The sequence below is a fragment of the Neofelis nebulosa genome, chromosome 2 (assembly GCF_028018385.1).
Source record: "Neofelis nebulosa isolate mNeoNeb1 chromosome 2, mNeoNeb1.pri, whole genome shotgun sequence".
NCBI lineage: Eukaryota > Metazoa > Chordata > Mammalia > Carnivora > Felidae > Neofelis > Neofelis nebulosa.
This window is the reverse complement of record NC_080783.1, coordinates 184233939-184246311: the sequence shown is the minus strand read 5'-3', so window position 1 is coordinate 184246311 and position 12373 is coordinate 184233939.

The following is a 12373-nucleotide window of genomic DNA, read 5'->3' as shown; positions in this document are numbered from 1 at the left end:
AGGGAGGGGGAGCTGAGGAAGGGGTATACATCTGGCCGGAGAGGGGAAGGGACTGGGGGCTGGGAGCTCAAAGCTGCTCCTGTTTTTTTTTTTCCTTTAAAAAATTTTTTTATTTGATACTTAAAAAAATATTTATTTTCGAGAGACAGAGACAGAGAGATAGAGCACGAGCGGGGAAGGGGCAGAGAGAGAGGGAGACACAGAATCTGAAGCAGGTTCCAGGCTCTGAGCTGTCAGTGCAGAGCCCGGCGAACAGCGCAGGGCTCGAACTCACGCACTGCGAGATCATGACCTGAGCCAAAGTCAGCCGAGATCAGGACCTGAGCCGAAGCCAGCCACTTAACCGACTGAGCCACCCAAGCACCCCGCTGCTCCTATTTTCTGTTTTCTCATTTTTACTGGTCTTATCTCCCATGCTAGCCCCAGAGAGGGATTAAGGCTCCCTCGTCAGCCACAGTGCACCATCAGGCCAGTTCTCTAAGGCAGCGGCTCCAATCTCAAACCCAGAAGGACCTCCCATTGACTCTCCTTCCACTGGCCCTCTGGTTGGTCCCAGCCTGGATGTTGCCTGACTCAGGTGAATCATCACGCACCTGGGTATGCCTGGGATTCTGGGCTCGTGTGTCCTGCTCATGCTGCTAGAGTAGCCTTTCTGCAGCAAAGCATCTTCAGGAACCGAGCTTTGTGGAAACCTGACCTCGCTTCCAATTCTCTTCGGAGCTGTCCTGGGACAGGTGCAGCCAGAGAGGCTCCGGTGGCCCCAGGGGTCAGAGTTAGGGCGGGGGGAGCATACTTCAACTCCATTCCACTAGACAGTACAATCCACTAGCCAGAGAGTCCAAGGTTCTAACAGGCTGCTGGGGTAGGGAAGGGAAGAAGGAAGGGAGAGTGGTTTCCCCAATCTTGGGAGGTGTTTGAGCAGGGTCTTGAAATGCTGTTGCTTGCTTAGACATTGTAAAGGATGTTTAGGCATCAAACGGGCACCAAATTCCATACCAGGGCCTAAAATTGTGAGCGCTCCAGTGCCTTGTCTCTGCTTCCATGTCTGCGTCCCTTCTTGGGTGAGGAGCAGTCTGAGAGCATTTGTGGCTGCAAATAAGCGTGTGGGTCTGATTCCTGTTAGCCTCGTTAGCCCTCGGCACAGAGCCTGGCGCTTGCTAGTTCAGAAGTGCTTGCTGAGTGAATGAATGACTTGTGAGCTTCTGAGATCCCAGAATTACTCCAGGCCCAGGCCCAGCCTCTCCAGCAGAGGAACGTGGGGACTTGGTGTGGATAAAAGGCCCCCCTCTGGCCACCAGTCCCTGCAACCTCCCCCACTTCAAAGGACTTGTAGATAAGAAGGGCTTTCTGGGCTAAGTGAGATCTGGCCCTCCCTTGGCCTCCTCCCCACCCCACACCAAATGTGCACACAACAATCCAGCTTCCTTATCTGCCTAGACTCAGATTTGGCACCCTGGGGCTTGAAAGGCTGAGAGAGTAACTGATATTCCATCCAGATGTCCTTAAAGGCCTCCAGCTGTGGACCACAGGACATTGTTCCTTCCAAGGTGCCGGCCCCAACTTCCACCTGCATGAAGGTGTGAGGCCCTGCTTGGATGGGAATGAGAGAGGCTATTCTGGAAGGCAGAGGGTCCTATGAGAGTGACAGACTTGGCTAGAAGGATCCCAGAAGAGGAAAGAATACAAGAGGACACAGAAGGTAGAGGCTCTCACCTTTGAAGGGGGATTTCCCTAGACAAGACAGGGTCCTTAACTCACTTGACGAGTGGATGATGACTGGATGGTTGGAAGGATGGATAGCAGGAATGGATGGTGGTCCATTCAAGGATTTATTGACTGCTTCCTCAGATTCTGTGCAGTGAATCAGATCCAGCCTCCATCCCTAAGATGCTCACAATACATAGGCGGTAACATCACAGTTATAATTCAACTTGGGCATGGACCTGGAAAGATGGAAGGGGTTGTGGCTACATGCCTAAGACAAGATTGAGCAGAGTTCTCAGTGAGGTTCAGGCATCACTCCTCTAGGGTCTGAGATACTCCGAGCATGTCATGGCCCACCTTGAGACCAAATTCAAAGTGATCGAATATCTTGGCTGGTGTTAAGTTTATGCCTTCTTAAATTGAATTTCAGTATGGTTAAGATATAGGACATAAAAGTTCATGAAAAACATGGAAAAAAATAAAAATTCAGAAAACTGTATCTCTTAATGTGGTCTGTGTGTGTGTGAATTGAAACCTTGGAAGGGGACTGACTCTCTATAGTCTTTTATTTAATATAATCCATGTGAGGATTATTACACACAGTACTCATGTAAGAAGACTTCGGTTCAGGGAGGTTAAGTAACTCATGAAAGGTCACACAAAGCGGCTGGGATCTGGTGCCATAGCTCTGACTTGAAAGTCGGCAGATCTCTCTTATCTCACATGAATCTTAAGATTTATATCAGCAGAAGGACCCCTGGATACAACTCCTGGAACTCCAGACCCCATGGAAAAAGAGATTACAAGTCTCAAGTCTAAACAAAGACCTGGAAACAGTAGAGACTGGGATCAGTTCAGTGGAGACATAGTCACTGTTTAGCGCGAGGGAGGGAAGGAGCAGGGGACGAGACTAGGAAGATCAGGCCAGTTCTTGGGGCTTTGAACACCGTACCTAGAGCTTCTCACACTCCCCAGTATTCGTTGGAGATGTTTATAAACCATTGAAATGCAAAAGAAGCTTGGAATGGGGGGTGTGAGATTTGAATTATGTGAATTGAGTTTCTGCTGTTTCTGTCAACAGAATTTCTGACAAGGATGTAAATTATCAGCTAACATTAATTGACTACTTTACTTTGTGCCAGGGGCTGTTCTAAGAACTTTGCATGAGTCAATTTATCCTCGCAACACCCCCGTGAGATGGGTACTGTTATGAACCCGCTTTACGTATGAGCAAGTGGAGGCAGGAGTTGTGTACCTCGGACAAACGACATGTCAGCTGGATCCCGGTTTTTACATTCATAATATGGAGAGCTGAGCTAGATAAAATAGGTCATGTGAACATGGCCAACACACAGTTGGTGTGTGAGAAATGTCTGTCGTTGAGTCTCAGTCTGATGTGAGTAAATACATGACAAGACCAATATTTTCTGACTCCAGACTCTCTGGTTCCTCAGTCACCCCACCTCCCATCCCAAGGGCCGAGCACATAGTAGGTGAGCATTCAATGTCTGTGAAAGGGCTGATAAAATCTTTGTGAATTCCAGGGTCTGCTTTGGACTGGCTGCCTGCCTGCACCTCGCCCGTAGAAGGGAGGGGGGGTGGGTTTGTTTTTTGAGCTGGGAAGTTCCCTCCTGTAGACACCACTCTCCTGACTCATGGTGGCCTGATCTCAAAGGGGAGAGATTGCAGGGAGCCTCAGGGGAAGGGTGGCAGGGATCCCCTGACAAGGTGATGCTTCCCTTTATGCCGGTGTCAGCCCGTGGGCAGGGTGGATCTCCAGCTCTCTGGGCGGTGTGTGCAAGACTGTGTCGGCTTGCCTGAGAGCCACGTGTGGATGGGGAGCGCATGTGCCTCCCACCGCTGGGTGTATGTGCAGCCTGTGATTGTCTTAGTGTGAACAAATTGATCTTCGTGCCCAGTTCACTCCTGTGAGTGGATTATCTGGTCCTTCACTTGGCTACAGAAACTCATGTTCTGCAACGTCCGGCTGGGAAGTTCTGACGTGGGAGTCAGACAGGGAGTATCCTGCACTGTGCTCTTTGCAGAGAGGTCTGTCCTCTAGCACCCCTCCCTGCCAAGGATTTCTGCAGAACTGGTGACAGGGCCCTTAGGATAACGATATCTGGCCTTGCATGGGCCTTGGAGGGAGAAAAGGGGTGGATGAGGCCAGTGCTTGAAAGGTAGTACTCCAGAGCAGAGAGGATAAAGAGAAAGGGTGCCGTTAGGCAGGGGAGCAAGCTAGTGGGGTTTCCCTGCATTCTGTCCCTCGCATGGCACCCAGTGGCATGGTGGTGCAGTGGGAGGTCATGGCGTCACACGCCCTTGGGGACTGCTGCAAGACCTGTAGATTTGCACGGAGTCCGGTAGGTGCAGAGCTGACCAGGGAGGGGTCCTATTGCACTGGAGCAGTGAGGTGGTATGGAGTTATTTTTAGTCATCCTGCTAGCTAAGATCACAGCACCTGGAATCAGCCAGCCAGGCTCTCAGCCCCTGTCCCCAGCGAGCCTGTGGAAGGACATATTCTAGGCCGCCTTGGGGTAGGAGGTCTTCTCCAGAAAGCCCAGCTCACCCTGACCTGTCAGACCTGGCAGTCCCTCCTCCCAGCCCTTCTTGGAACCTCCCAGCTGGAGTCTGTTTGCACAGCTGGGGTGAGGGTAGAGCATGGGTGGGGAGAGGCTGCCCTCTGGGTCCCGAGGCTCTGGCCAAATATCTTATGCCAACTGGAAGTAGCCCAGAGTGCTGAAAAGCGCCCTGCAGATCCATGAATGGGACACAGGGTTTTGGGGCTGTGACTTTCCAGCCACCTCATCCCCAGCAAGCCTCAGGGCTCTGTGGGTTTCCATCTCCTTACCCGTAGCTGGAGAAATAATATACATAGCAGTCTTGGGGGGACTAAAGCTGCCCCATGCACAGAAGCGGCCAGCCTAATGCCCGACACGCAGTGGGGGCTGCAAAGGTCAGTTCCCTTCAGTTTCTTCTGTGCCTTTTCCTTGGTTTTGCACTCTGCAGAGCCATTCATTCATTATTCTGATATCGATACACGGAGTGTCATTGGCAGCAGGCACCGTGGACGCCAGTGAATCAAGTGCGCCCTGGCCCTCCAACAGTTTACGACCTCACAGCAGCGGGCACAGACAGACATAGACAATGCCACACAGAGAGTGGGAACAGGGACAGCTTTGGAGAAGGTGTATTCCCTGTGCCTAGCCTAAAGTTTCCTCAGCTGACATTCCTTGTTTTCTTTCTTTCTTCATTTCTTTTTTTTTTTTTTAATTTGAGAGAGAGAGAGAGAGTAAGAGCTGGGGAGAGGGGCAGAGGGAGAGAGAGAGACAATCCCAAGCAGACTCCACACTCAGTGCAGAGCCTGACACAGGGCTCGATCCTCCCACCCTGGGATCATGACCTCAGCCGAAATCAAGAGTTGGACGTTCAACCAACTGAGCCACCAGGCGCCCCTCGGCTGACAGTCCTTAGTGGTCAGATGGCCTCCTGCTGCCTGAGCAGGGGGGAGATTTCGTTCATCCTCCACGCACCTCCTCCTCCAGAATGCCATCCCGGCCTCCACGTGATCTCCCATAAGCCACTGTACTAAGCACTTTACCGTCCGGTCCTTGGAACGATGCCGGGAGGTGGGTAACATTATCACCCCAGTTTACAGATAAGGCACTGGGACTTAGAGAAGTCAGTGAACAATGGCAGGATGTCATCTGAATTCAACTCTGTCTGAGTCCAGGGTTCAAGCCCTTCCCACAAAGCTAACTGCCTCTTCCTTAGGCCTTCCGTCTACCTTGGCTGCCCTCAGCCCCTCTGAGAGCAATTATCACCTGGGTCTTTATTATTTGTTTACTAAACCGGTGTCTCCACCGGCCTAGAAAAATGCCTCAGGAGTTCGACCGTATCTGATCCCCGTCCGTGAGCATGGTCTGGCACAGAATAGGCATCAGTGAATGTGTTGTGAAGGAACCAGTTCAGAGGCACAGCAAGCCTGTCTCCCCCACTTAATCGGGCAGTCTGTGTTTGGAACAGTTGCTCTTCTCTCTGGATTCTGCCCTGGCAGTGTGACGCCCACCCTGTTGGCCCAGGTCTCTCCCTTCCTCCTTTCCTCCTGGTCCCAGGTGCTCTGGAGCCAACAGGATGTGACAGCGCAGGATGTGTGGTGGCCACAAATGTCCAGCCAAGCTGGCCAACCCAGGAGGTGAGGCCATGAGCTCCTGACTCACGCTGAGGTGAGGACGAAGGCCAAGGGAGGGAGACATGCCTGATGAGAAGTCACACCTCATAAACCCAGTGAAACCCAGGAAAGCTTTGGAAAGGAGCTTAAGGAATTTAGGGTTGGGACCAAGCCCTCAGAGAATGGGTGCAAAAGGCAGGAGGCAGATCTGGCTGATTTGTCAGACATGGATCCATCTGTTGTTGGCATCTAAATGGTGGCTTCTCTTCCCTGTCGGAGCCCGGCTACCCGTGGCCCATTTGCTTGAGTCTCAGTGGGCCTTGAGGTCATGGGAGCCTGGGAAGGAGCTCACTCAGGGGAATGACTGACAGACTGTCAGGGGGGTCGACTTTGGGTGGGAGCTTGGTTCTCTGACAGACCAGATGCAGCTGAGACCCTGGCGTGGAGGGTGGGGGTGGGGACCAACCCCAGTGATGGATGCTCTGAGACCTTCTTGTCTGCCTCAGCTCCATCTCCCCTGCTCACCCTCCAACTTCGAGCCCACCTCCTCGCCCTCCTCTTGGTCACTGGCCATGGCGCTGGGAGCAGAAGAGCCAGCAGATTCATCAGGCAGGGGCCACGTGAGGCAACTCAGCTCTGGCGCCCCTGTCACTCCAACACGACATAGCGGCATCTGGAGTGGTGCCCAGGGGGTGATGCTAAAGAAGGAAGCCTCTGGGACCAGAGGATCTGGCCTCGTGCTCTGGTGCCTCCACTCACCGCTCTGTGACCTTGGGCGAGCCACTTGACTTCTCAGAGCCTCAGTGTCCTCCTCTGTAAAATGGGGATAATAGAATCCCCCACGCCTAACTCATAGGTGGCCGAGAGGATCGAAGGGAAAGAGGGCTTCAGGTTGCTGTCGATGGACATTACCATCATTGCTAACCACACAGAAGGCTGGTGGCAGAATCCAGCTCCAACCCAGGTCTCCTGACTCCCAGATGTGCGTTCTCACTCCGTCCTATCCCCTCATATTGACCAAGCCTAGGTTTTAGCCTGGTCTGGAGGCTGAGGGATAGATTTGATGACCTCAAGTCTATCAGCCCCTCTGGGTCTGCCCGATTCAGCTCCAGGGACTGGGAGCACATAAGACTTGAGCCATTGCCATGTTTAACTAATTCAGTGAGTGATCAGTGAACGTGGCCGACTAAACTGTACGTACCAGTGGATCCTTTAACAGATCGCTACAGGCTCAGTGTGAAGGGCGTATGAGGGAGAACATGCATACAGAAGCTCCAGCCCTTGAGGAATGTGCAAACTCTTTGGGGGAGGCACACCAGTATAAGAGATATTAACTAAAAATATAGGGCAGGGCATCCAAGATACCAGGTCTGGTCTGTTCCTAATAGTGCCTCCAGGGCCTAATGCACATTGTCAGCGTTCCATAAATACCCGTCAAATGAAGGAATAAAGAGCTGAATGGATGGCACAGACAGTCCCTGTATGTTACCCGTATGCTCTTCAAGATTTCTGTGTTCCCAGAAGGTTGGGAGAGAGTGTGGTCTAAGCGCTGACTGCTCAGCTGTCCCACAGTTGTTTGTCACGCTTTTCTGTCCCCACTCGTGAGAGAGCTAACTCCCCCATGCCGTGCAAACCCGCAGTCCCACACATAAAACTTTGCTCTCTCCTTTTTCCATAAAAATGTAATTGCCCTGGGAATTTTGCCATGTTTTGTCACTTTACCGACGAGTTGAGGGTGTCTCAGGGGAGGATTACCAGGTTTGCCAACTTTTACAGGTCACCCCATAGAACTAACTCCCCACCGTCCAATCTCTGAGCTCCTGACCTGTGCCCCTCCCCAGCCTTGTGGAAAATGTGACCTAGAGGCTACCCCCCACCCCCACCGCCCCTTCCTGCCCCGAATCCATGGCTTTTCTTGCAGGAAGAGGCTGCCAGCCTGCTTTCCCCTCTCCCAGAGAATTCCAAGTAATACAATATTCTCTATTTTCTTCCTTCCACATTAATCTCCCCAGGCCCCATGAGTTCCCAGACAAGGTCCCAGAGGGGAGTGAGTCAGGTTCAGACTCTGGGTAGAGAAGCCCCTTATAACACTGAGTACCATTTAGATTGCTTAGAGGTGCTGAGCTCCCTGTCACAGGAAGTGTGCTAGCAGAGTGAGGTCACAAAAGCTCCCTGGGGGTACAGATGTGAATTCTCGGGTATTTATTCAGTGTGGAGGTTGGAAAAGGTATGAAGCCAGAAAGCAAGAGACCTGGGTTTTCAGCCCCAGCTCTCTTACTGACTCTCAGTGTGAGCCTGGTCAAGTCCCCGCCTGGCTCTGTGCCTCAGTTTCTCTGCCTGCACAATGGGTGTGGATGCAAGGACAGGGAGGTCAGACCGAGTGCTCTGTTAGGATGCCACTGTGATTTTCTGGTGTCTCAAGAGTGGAAGGTGATTTGTTTTTCCTGCAATAGGAACTGAGTGTCAAATTTGTGGGAGTTCAGAATGACTGGATCTTCTTATCTCTCTGGCTCCAGGCCCAGTTGGGGCTCTGTCTGGCTGCAGTGGAGAGGGAAGGGGCGCCCCAGACTCCCCTCTGGCCTGCGGAAAAAGGGAAGCAGGCTCTTGGCATCCTGCATGTGGCGTCCCAGCAGGCAGGGCCTGGTGTCCCCAGCCTGAAGACATGGGATGGCAGCAGTGCTGAGCAGTGTGGCCTCTACATGGGGTGGGGGGTGGGGAGCGTGCTTCTGCGTCTCCGTGCTGCCGGATGTCAGGGAGGACAACTCTGCTCTTGGGGTGGGACAGGGGACGGAGCCCACTCCTGTCTGTCTTCCGCTTGCTGGGCAGACTCCAGGGGAGGATCCGGGAAAGCGTGGCTCTCTCTGACCCTCATTGAGATTTGTCCAGATAGTCCATAAATTTTCCCACCTAAGGTCTCCAGAGATCCCTTTAATTATTAGCAAACATATTTTGAGCAACCACCACACCCTAGGTTTTGTGCTGGGCACGGAGATGCTGCAGTGAATAGGGAAGAAATCGCCTTCGGCTCTGGCCCTACGGCATACCTCCTGTTGACCCCTGCCAGCTTCTAGGGCCACGGCCGGCTTGGAGGACACGTCCATTACCAGCAAGCCGGAGGGCTGCAGCGTGGCCTGGTGGGTTAGGTCATCAAGCACGTTGAGCAGAAGGGATTCCACCTTGAGGCCATGAAGTTCTTAGAGGAACCTGAAGCAGCCCTACATTAGCCTGTAAGACCGCCCGCTATGCCTAGGGCTAGAGACAGACAGGAACTCAGGGCCGGTTGTGGCTACGGTCTGGGAAGGGCTGAATGTAGTGAGACCGGGTCTGTGATGCCTGGGGAGAGCAATCCAGTGGGATCTAAGCTGGACACCCATCAAGGAGACTTCTGCGTTCGTGTTGGAAGAACATCGTTCATAGTAGTGACTCAGTAAATAGTGCTGACAAAGGAATCAGCCTACATCTTAAGCCCAAAGAACTGGTGACTACAAGCTTTGTGCTTTTCACCAAAACTATGAATAATGGGACAAAGCAGCAGTCCCCTGTGGTACCACCTGATGTGTCCCTTGGCATAGCTCTCCGTTCCACAGATGCAAGATTGAAGCAATAGGATCAATCTTTCTTTTCTAATATCTATTTGCCAATAAGGCCTTTGGAGACTGAGAGAAAGAAAGAAAAGAAAGAAAGAAAGAAAGAAGAAAGAAAGAAAGAAAGAAAGAAAGAAAGAAAGAAAGAAAGAAAGAAAGAAAGAAAGAAAGAAAGAAAGAAAGAAAGAAAAAGAAAGAAAGAAAGAAAAGGAGGAAGAGAGGAGTAAAGAAGGAAGGAAGGGAGGAAGGAAGGAAGAAAGGGAGGAAGGGAGGAGTGGGAGAGGGAGGAGGAAGGGAGGAAAAAAAGAGAAAGGATGGAAGAAGGACAGAGAAAGAGAAAGGAAAAGGAGGAAAAGGGGGTCCTATCTGCCATCCAAGTTCCAGCTATGTCGCCACTTTCCAGGAAAGCCTTCCCAGACAGGCTAGGTTAGAGCCCTCCCTGTGGTCCCTGCTGTCACACCCCTTCTCACATTGGACTCTGAGTGTCTGCTCTCCCCACTTCCCTCCCCCCCCCAGGCCACCCTCAGACTGTAAGCTGTCTGGGTGGGGACTGGGAAGGGACAGTGCAGTGAAGTGGGGCAAGGGAAGTGAACTCGTGGTGAATGTTCGAGATCCTTAGCCCTGCATGCCAGGTCTTTTACCATCTGGGTTCCTCTCTTCCTCTCTCCCCGAATTCTCCAGTGTGAACAAGCTATACTCCCTCTGGCCTCCAAGCCTTTACAGGTACAGTGCCTTCCACCGTGGCTGTCCACACCCCTTCGGGAAGTCCAGACGCCCTTCCAGTCCAGTGGACGGAGCCGGAGGACAGGAACACTGGGCAGTGAAGGCTCACTCAGGCTGCAAGGCTGACTGGTTGTTTCCAAGGGCTTTCAGTCTCCCAGATACTCCTTCAGTGATTCAAAGGACTGCCAGGAATAATAAAGGTTGCTGGGCCAAAGGAAAAGAAGGAAGGCTCAGGTCAATAAAGTGGATATCGTTTCCCTGGTTATGGGGAACACTACTCCCTCTACTGCGAATGTGGTATCTACACTTACACCTGAAGGATCGTAGGATTTGGCAGGCAAAGGAGCAGTGAGTGTCCTGTGCAAAGGAGCAGGTGTCCGGACACCGAGAACAGCAAATAAGGCCCGGAAGTCAGACAAGGACCTGGTTCCAGGTCCTCAGTGTAAACGGAGTGCGAAGTATCTAGAAGTAAGGGACTGGCTGAGACCATAGCACAAAGGGACTTAGGGAGTCAGGATAACAAATTTGGACTTTATCCAGAGGGCAACAGAGAGCCACTGATAGGTCTTTGTCTCTCCGGCTGCGAGACAAAACTAACAACCCTTGCCTTTATTCTGCTGCGGAGAACCGCATTCCAGTGCCTCCTCCATGATCTCATGGTGCGACCTTGATCCTGTCCTTCTCTACCCCGTATCCCCTCCCTCACTCCCAGGTCTCTTCATCTAGAACGTGAGGCATTCAGACGAGGTGATCTTTAAGTCTCTGCTAACTCTGAGATCTCTGAATCTAGAATATGCTGTCTGATTAGTTAATCGATTAAACAACATTTACTGAGCACAGATTTTGTGCCAGGCATTTTACAAGAAGATGGGGATCCCACTGCTGCCCTGCGGGAGCTCACAGTCCGCCGGGGAAGCAGATACATGAATCTATACACATGACACAAAGCGGAATGAGCTCAGAGCTGTGGGAGCATGACAGAGCAGTGATTCATCCTCCCTCAGGGATCTGGGGGCGGCTTCAGAGAGGAGGCAGCAGATGATCTGGGCCTCGATGGATGTGCTGGAGGACAAGGATAGGGCCTGCTTTGTTCAGGAAGAATGAGTCACCTGGGGAGGGCTGAAGGTAGGAAATGAGGCCTGGAGATAGGTAGCCAGCAGGCCCCTGGATCCCTGAATGCCAGGCTGAGGGTGTGCCCCGCCCTCTCCAGGGCATGGGGAGCCCAGGAGAGTCCTGAGGAGGGGGTGAGCTCATTCCCTCTGTCTCTGGGGCACCGGACTGGCCTTTGTTTCATTGACTGAAGTATAATTCATGTGGTAAGACTAGAGGGGTGGTTCTATAGCCCTGGCGGTAGCCCTGGCTGTGAGCCCGGTGACTGAAACATATGACCTTTACTGTTTTAACCTTGAAACAATCCCCCAAGATAGGAATGGTCATTCAGCTCTTCACAAGAGGAAACGGAGCCTTAGAGGGGGAAGCACCATGTGTCAGGCCACACAGTCAGAAGGTGGTGGAGCCAGGAGCGCAGTCACTCCAGAGCTGTCCTCTTGCCTCTGGCCACGGCGCCACACGCAGCCCTGTGCTCAGAGCTGGGCACTTCCCACTACATCCGGCGTCTGCGTCTGAGCGCTGACCTCTGGTGATGGTGGAGCGTGGAGGGCACCGAGTGCTGGAAGAGAGGGAAGGAAGTGCCCCCTATCTGTCCCGTCACTGGACACCCTCCAAGAATGGGCACTGGCCTCCCTGCTGCCGTGGATGGGAATAAACTCTTGAACTCTCTGCAGAGATAAAAGGTGCTATCTCCTCCCAGCCCTGAGTGTCGGCAGATGGGACTCTCGGGCTAACCTCCTGAGGGAAAGCTGCCTGGGGAGGGTGAGGAGGCGGGCCTCTGAGATCCTACCCTCCTCCCTGGAGATGCCGCACCCCTTGCTTTCTAAGAGTTCATCTGCACACCCCTGACCGATAGAGCCGAGAGTATGAGAGAGCTGAGGCAGGCATGACCCAACTCAGCCCACTTTCCCAGAATGGGGAATTGCTTCTTAGAGCCTCAGCGTCTTCATCTGTAGAATGGGGGTGCTAATGTCTCCTAGGGGCCAAGTGAAGTTGACATCTGATACACAGCGAGCCCTTTGCCGATGGACAAGCATTTCAAGGTAGTGATGAAATGGAGCCAGACTGCCTGGACTCAAAG